The sequence below is a fragment of the Rhinopithecus bieti genome, unplaced genomic scaffold (assembly GCF_001698545.2).
Source record: "Rhinopithecus bieti isolate Rb0 unplaced genomic scaffold, ASM169854v2 scaffold_79793, whole genome shotgun sequence".
Taxonomy (NCBI): domain Eukaryota; kingdom Metazoa; phylum Chordata; class Mammalia; order Primates; family Cercopithecidae; genus Rhinopithecus; species Rhinopithecus bieti.
In genome coordinates this window covers 203,419-211,002 of record NW_016829883.1, presented here as the reverse complement: position 1 = coordinate 211,002, position 7,584 = coordinate 203,419, and positions in this window count along the sequence as shown.

Genomic DNA, 7,584 nt, shown 5'->3' with positions numbered 1-7,584 from the left:
CCCGCCCCGTCTCCCAGTCTCCCTGTCTCCCTGTACCCCTCCATCCCAGGGATGAACAGAATCTGCCACTTTCTGGCCTTCATTTGGCCCAGCTTCGGAAGGAAAACAAAATACCGGCTGGGCGCGGTGGCTCACGCCTGTAATCCCAGCATTTTGGGAGGCCAAGGTGGGCGGATCACGAGGTCAGGAGATTGAGACCATCCTGGCTAACGCAGTGGAACCCCGTCTCTACTAGAAATACAAAAAATTTAGCCGGGCATGGTGGTGGACACCTGTAGTCCCAGCTACTCGGGAGGCTGAGGCAGGAGAATGGCGTGAACCCGGGAGGCAGAGCTTGCAGTGAGCCGAGATCGCGCCACTGCATTCCAGCCTGGGCGACAGAGCGAGACTCCGTCTCAAAAAAAAAAAAAAAAAAAAAAAAAAAGGATACCTATGCACCAGGAAGTAAGACCTTCCAGGGCTCCTTCATCAAACTTTAGCTAACCTGGGTACTCCTCTTTTCCTCAAAGTCTGGCTTTTAAAACATTGCCTTCTGCTGCGATCTAAAGATAACTGGGATAGGAGGCAGGAGACTGGATTCTAGTTACCGGTATGCCTTTGATTTGCTATGTGACCTTGAGTAAGTTGCTGCCCCTCTCTGGAGCTTAATTTCTCATCTACCAAGCAGAGTTGCTGCAAATGTTTTTCAGGACTCAATTTAAAACTCTGTAGTCAAGACCAGACTGTGACCAGGGCCAGACTTCATTGTGCCTTCAGGTTGTAGAATTGTCTTTCTCCGATCCTCTCACAAAGGAATTGCCCCTATAACCTTGACCTCACTGACTCCTTCCTATCTTGGCCAAATGTTTTTCTGCACAATCTATTAGTGGAAAGAGCTGCTTGGCTAGTGGAGCAGCATCCTGAGTCTGCAGGCTCTGCCCATGAAGGGCAGGAGCAATTCCCATCAGTGCTTTCTCCAGCTTGTTCGAGGACTGAAGACAGCAGAGGAGAGGGCTTGCAGGGTCACTCTGCCTTTGAAAGGCTGGGAGAAGAAGAGAATAGGACATGGGGCAGGATAGAGAGGAGTCGAGGTGGGAATAAGGGATCGTGGGAGGAATGTCCTGGACCTCCTGCCTCTGGGTGTTGTGTCTTTATGACCATATCAGGCTGGTGAGTTTGGGTAAGGGTCAGGGGTTTACCCCATGCAGGTGTAGCCCCTCCCCATTTCATTGGGTGAGTGAAAGAGTTTCAGACACAGAGGAAGTAAGATCCTCCACCTGGCCCCCTGCCCCTATAGGAGGTCCCAAAGACAAAGGGCAAAGGCCACAGGAGTCGTGCTCCAAGTCAACCCAGTGAGCTGATGCTGCTTCCAGGGATCAGACTTTGGAGAGCTCAGTAATAAGCTTCCTGTATCTGGTCTCCAGGATACTGACAGGTCTACCATCAGGCCAGATCCAGGGCCCACTCAGAGTCTCCCAGGGTATAGAGGATGGAATAGTTCCAGAAAAGGGAAAAAATGAGAAATGAAGTGAGAAAGAAGCAATTCCAGTCTCCCTGCTTCTGCCCGACACTGGAGCACACCAGGTCAGATCTGAACCTTTCTCTGCCTCCAGGACTGAGGGTGTCAGTGTCCTCCTCCTTTTCCTCCCCCAGCCCCAGTTTCGTGTGTCCCTTCCATCACTCCAGGCTCCTGGGGTCTCCTGCTCTGCCCTCATGAACCCTGACCCCTAATAAGTCCCCAGGGTCAGCCCTTTGCCCACTGCCCAGGCCCTTCAGTGGCCCCCAGCTTGGGATCTCTCTAGGAAAGTGAATCATCTGTGAATTGCTGCCATGACTGGTAAGGCCGAGGGATGCCATTCCTGGCATTCTGCCCAGGTATTTGGACCTACAGGGTGGGTGTATTTGTGTGTGTGTACAAACGTTCACACTTCAGAGTGCAAGTTTTGCGTAGAAGTGAGGTGCCCGGATTGATTTCATGCTGTTTGGGGGGAAACATGTAGGTGTAGGCATGTTGCAGTATGATATATATGTGTTTGTACACACATTACGTGGGGCTATTCATATTTCTGTGGATCTGAATATGTTGGAAAGTGAATACTGAAGCATGTGGTCCTGCATTTTATGGGGGTTTGTGTACTCCTGAATTTCAGGAGTTTCGTGTATAGCTTGCAGAGTGATATGTGTGCCCATGGGCAATGCGTGCTGGGTACCTGTGAGCTCTTGAGTAACTCTGCCACTTTCCCTTTGCCTGGAGGAACTTCTTGCTGACTCCTTCCTCCCTGTCTCTTCTACATTGGAGGAAGAACTGAACCTTGGCCAAATAGTCCATCCGAGGTCAAGGGTCAGCAGCAAATTTAGTGCCCCATGGTCCTTGCTGTCTGACCCATGTGGCAACAGCAGGCAAGTGGGGGTGGGGGATGCTGATTGCAGCTGGAGAATCCCAGGAGCAAGCATCTTGAGGAGTTCAAGGTTAGCCTTATTGTGCTCTGAAACAAGTGATAACACAAACAACCGCTGTTTACTGTATGAGTGAATATACTAGATACGGTGCAAAGCACTTTGCAGACATTATTTAAACCACACGATAATTTTACGAAGCACCTCCTTTTACAGATAAGGATATTGAGTCTGAGAAATTAAATGACTTAAGTTGGGTCAAAAAACAAGTAAGTTATAAGACTAGAATCTGAACCCAAGTCTGTTTGACTCTAAAACTCATGATTCTCTCTCCCTATTCTGGTCTACAGATTATGCTAGAAAGAGGGGAGAGTGGAGGAGCTCCTCTTCTCCAAAACCCACACTTACCAAACAGATCTGTTTGGCTTGTTAGAGGTGAGCCTTCATTTCGCAGAAGGACCTCAACTTTATACCCATAGATTTAAGATCTGGAACTCCCTGATGGAGAGAATGGAAAGGAGAGGTGGGCGGAGGAAAATAACCAGAGAAGGCCTCCTGGAGCTGATGGAGAGAAACATCGCGAGCTTTGGTGGGGGAGGGAATTGGATTTACAGACCTTGGTCTACGCCTGGTGTCCTGGAGCCCAGATGCTTGGTGTGTGAGGTGCCCTTGGCTCGCTCCTGTGGCTTCCCTGGGAAGACTGCTGTGTGGTCACCCTCAGGATGAGGATGCTGGTAAAGCAACTCATCAAGGTGAGATGGTCAGAGGCACCCCTCCACATGCACAGCTACTCTAGTGCCCACTGGGAGACTCTGCTCATTCCCTTCACTCCCCGATTTAAGTTGCAGGGAAAATGCATTATTTTTTCATTAAAAATTTGTTTTGGAATGGATAGTCTTCAGAGATGTAATTAGCTACATTATTTCTCTCCATCAGTAGTCCTTGGCATTTGCTGGAGTTTCTTGTCCTTTTTCCTCTCCATTTCACTCTTTCCATCCTCTTTATAATCTAGGTTGCAATACTTCCCCACCCCCACCTCCAACCAGCACCACTTAGTCTGTTTTTAGACTGAATAACTATTTTAAAATCTGGAGAGGGAGTTATAGCAAACTCCCCCCCCTCCCCACTGGGCTGTAGGATTACAGTCCCCTGAGCCAGCTAGGAGCTCCACGATGCCCACCACTGCCAACAGGATGGGGGAGGCAGCTCCACGTGACACTGTGACGGCCTGGATAGTGGCAAAGCTAGGCAGAGCTAGGAAGGTTGTTGGCTCCCCACGTTCTGGCTGGATAATCCCAAGTAAGTTACTTAACCTTTCTGAGCTTCTGTTGGCCTCACAGTGTTCAAGGCTGGCACTCACGTAGGTAAAGCACTTCACTGGAGGTATACAGCAAGTGCCCAACAAAAGGCAGCTGTGGTTGGGAGGTCCATAGGCAAGAGGGAGACTTGGGGACAGAATGAACAGGAGACATGGGTAGCAGGAAAGGCATAGCCTGTGCTTGGTGAATCAGAGCTACCTGCTTTTGTGGTGACCCAGGAGCCTGGGCTGGGGGACAGGTGACAGGTGCAACCATGAGGAAGACCCCTTACGGAGCAAGCCCCACTGAGTGGAGAGAGCACTCAGGAGCTCCGCCTCAGCTGCCCATGGCCGAGTGTCCCTCTTTTGTCCAGAGTTACTCCTATGGGTTATTTCTGGAATGCAAGAGAGCTACCTAGGAGGTGGGCTCCCCAAGACCTTAGAGATGGCCCAAAGTGCAGTAACTCCTTAGCCCTCCAACTAGGTCAGGGGACTTCTAGGGTGGCTGGGCTGGCTATTGCTCTGGGGAATCCAACTACCTTGGTGCTCAGAAAGGAGCAGTCTCCACCACTCCCTGTCCCTGCTATCCTCACGCTAGTGACACATGACATGCAGCCATCTCCAGCATTGTCAGAAATGCCATGCTCCATGGAGTTGAGGGCAGAAAGCCTGATGCCAAAAATCTAAACTTACCCTGGTCCCCCACAAAGAGGGGTAAAGAGAAAAGTACAGCTTCAGCGTGGAAGATCTTTGGCATTTTGCAATGAAATAAAATCAGAATGCATGTGATTTATATCAAGATCTAAAGTGCCGCAGACTTACACAGTCATGGGTAGGTATCCTTTGAAAGGGTTGATACTTGTTAATGGAGACAGAGTTGCATGGCATTTTACAGAGTTGTGTCTTGTTGCACTGATGTGAAGGGGACTGGAGTGAACCTGGTTTTTAATACTGGCCTTACCTGCTTTTATAGTAATCCTTGTCCCCTAGGTTCCCAGAGACATGCAGAGAAGTGGAAATTGGCTCAGAGGGTCTTTGAACTTGTACATGGATGTCACTACAAGCCTCATGGAAGCAGGCAGCATCTTGATGTGAGTCTAGTTCACAGAAGGAAATTTTCCTAGTGATTTTTGTGGACAAGTCCTAGGCATTAGTAATAATACTGGTGATGTTGAGGATAATAATAACTACCATGCATTGGGTGCCTCCTGCACTCCAGGGCCATGCTGGGCTCTTTACGTACACTGCTTCAGTTAGCCTTCAGTTCTGTAAAGCATTACCATCCTCATGGCACATGTGAAGATGCCGAGACTCGGGCAGGGTAGAGAAGTCACAATGTGTGGAGGATGGCAAACAGCACAACAATGCCCGCCAACAGGAGCAGCAGAACCAGGATGCCAGCCCACTCCATGGTTTAGAGGTGTCGCCATGAAAGACACGACTCACGCAGGCACTAGATGGAACAACACTTTACTCACACAGAGGAGACAGAGCAAGATCAGCTGCAATCACAGGTTCAGTCCCGCATGGCCAAGGGTCTCTTCCTACAGCAGACATAAGGTGATGGTCTGCATGCACCCCTCTTGCGCAGCAGGGGGTGGACCCTGTTTCCTCCCCACCTGGAACAGATATAACAGTGGGGTTGGCCAGGTGCCTGCCACATGACGCACAAGCTTAAGCAGAACAGAAGAGTACACACTGAGTCTGGAACAGGAAAAACATATCCCCACACAAGGCGACAAGCCCAACACAAGCTATGAGAGCTCTTTATCTCTTGGTAAGCAAGTGTTTTTGGCTCAAGGCCATTTGTATGGGGCTGAGCAGAGGTTAAAAGACCACATGCATGAGACTGCCTTTCTCAACCAAGGTCATATCATTGGTGTGCAGCAGAGCCAGGATTTGAACCAGGTCTTTCTGGCACCAAAGCCTATGAGCTTTCTCAGGGATGAGAGGTCTTCCCCAGGCCCCTCCAAGTCTCCTCTCCCTCCTCACACCACAGCCACATCAGCTACTGGACAGTCAGATTCCGCAGAGAAAAATGGACTGAGTGGTTTTCTCCGTCCTTGGACTTCTTTAATGCAAACACCTAAAATGATATTTTCCCTGAAGAATCCCCATGTACAGAAGTTTAAAGCAGAAAGCTGAATTCCCATCAGAGATGAGAAAATGCATAACAGAAAAGCAGTATATGGGAATCTAAGGCACTTGGGCAATTATGTAAATAAATGGACATGGTAAGGATCATTCAGCCCTGGAAAAAAATGGACACATGTAATTCCCTTTCAGACTCTGAAAAAAGAAGAAAGAGGGATGGAATAAACCCCTTTTTGCTTCCGTCACACAGTCCTCCAATTCTGTTTAAATATTAAGCTTCCATGTGGTTGCTATGGGGCTTTTGTAATATGACTAAACTGTATTTGCTCATTTGGGGAAGGGTTATCACCTGCAATTCACAGATAGGATGCCAGAGGTTAAAAGAAGTTCAGTAGTTGATCTATGTTCACCATGTTCGTTTTAGAAGCCAGGTTGAATTTAGCCCTCAGATATTTCCAATTCCCAACCTGATCCTCATCTTCTCGAGGAAAAATTGCAGTGAATTCTCAGTTGCCTATGTGGTAAATGTGGAAGAACAGAGACATATATAATTCTAAATGATGTCTATGTCCCTTGCTCTAAACATTTGCTTTGGAAACTTCTTACAGATCTTAGAATGAAGCCACCCTAATGTGCAAGGGGCCCCATCCTTACTCCACACCTTCCCTACTCAACATTGCCCACCTCCCACTCCATGAAGACCTAGGGGCAGTAGATAAAAGGGAAGAGGCTCTTAACTCTCTCCTAGGTTGGGCTAGGGTAGTGGGTAGTGGAGAGAGGCTGATAAGAAGGCATTTTGATTTAAAAGGGCTTCTGCAGTGCCACAGGCAAGCAGAACAGAAACAGTAAATGAGACAATGAATTGTGTCCGCGGAAGACTTCCATATGGATGGTGATTCATTATGTTAATAAGGAGGTGAAAGCCAGAGGTTGACTGTATTCTGATTTCATGTCTGGGGAATCTGTAGCTCAGAAGCAGGGAGCATCCAAATTTGAGGTCAGAGTCCAAATTCCAACTCCCAGTTCCTGATTCCAATTTGGTTGGTCTAATTACTGTCGTCTTCTAATGACTAAGGATGCTTTAGAGCCAGATGGGACCTGAGTAGAAGAGCAAGCAATGCTTAAGGTGGAGAACAGTGATGCTGGAGACAAGCAGAGCCAACTCCTTGGATCCATGCAACAAATATTGAGCACATACCAAGTGCCAACTGATGGCAGAACTGGCATCGGGAGAGGGAACCACAGAAGAATCTGATATTGACCCTGACCTAAAGGAACTCAGGGTAGGAGGTGATAAGGGACATGCACAAATCTCTGTCATACATACAGAGAGGGAAGTGAGATGAGGTCTAAAACAGCTTCATTTATTCTCCCATTCAATTAAATCATTAACTCAGCTACTCAGGCACGATCCTAAGTGCTCTGGATAAAAAGCTCAGTAAAACTGATCTCCACCCCAGAAGCTACCATTACAATGCTGAAGCTGAGTCACCCCAGGAGGCATATCAAAAACATTCCCCAGCCCCCCAGGCCCCAGCCCTAACATAATGATTCTGAATCTTTGTAACGGGTACCCAAGACATCTGAAGCCTGGTTTCTAGTTATTCTCCAACTTTGGGCACTGGTCTGGTGGAATAGGGAGGGAGTCCAGCTAAGAGAGTCCAGAGGAAGAGTCAGAGATAGAGAGCAAGGCTTCATGGCCCACCTCTCCCTGGAAGCCCTCCTTGACCAGCATAGCCCACACTGATCCCCATGTCCTCTGAATCCCACCTCCACTGCGTGTACTGCAGTTTTGCTTTTTTTTTTTTTTTTTTTTT